This window comes from Buceros rhinoceros, unplaced genomic scaffold (assembly GCF_000710305.1).
Source record: "Buceros rhinoceros silvestris isolate BGI_N320 unplaced genomic scaffold, ASM71030v1 scaffold41974, whole genome shotgun sequence".
Classification (NCBI taxonomy): domain Eukaryota; kingdom Metazoa; phylum Chordata; class Aves; order Bucerotiformes; family Bucerotidae; genus Buceros; species Buceros rhinoceros.
In genome coordinates this window covers 1-243 of record NW_010407298.1, presented here as the reverse complement: position 1 = coordinate 243, position 243 = coordinate 1, and positions in this window count along the sequence as shown.

The window sequence follows — 243 nt, the reverse complement described above, 5'->3', positions numbered from 1 at the left end:
AACAATGGCCGTATTTCCCCTCCGCCGCTGGGAAGCAGCTGCTCTCCCCACCGCAACCAGGAGGGTCCCGTCCCTCACGGCCTTCTCCGACCCGGAGCGGGAGAGGATCTGGAGCCGCTCCTGCGCGAGCACTGGAAAGGAGAGGGAGGGCGGGAGGGTCGCTCGGCAGGCGCTCGCTCCCGGCGCACCGAGGCCTCTCTCGCGCCCTGCCCGTTAGCAGCCTCCCGTCAGAGACCGCGGCCG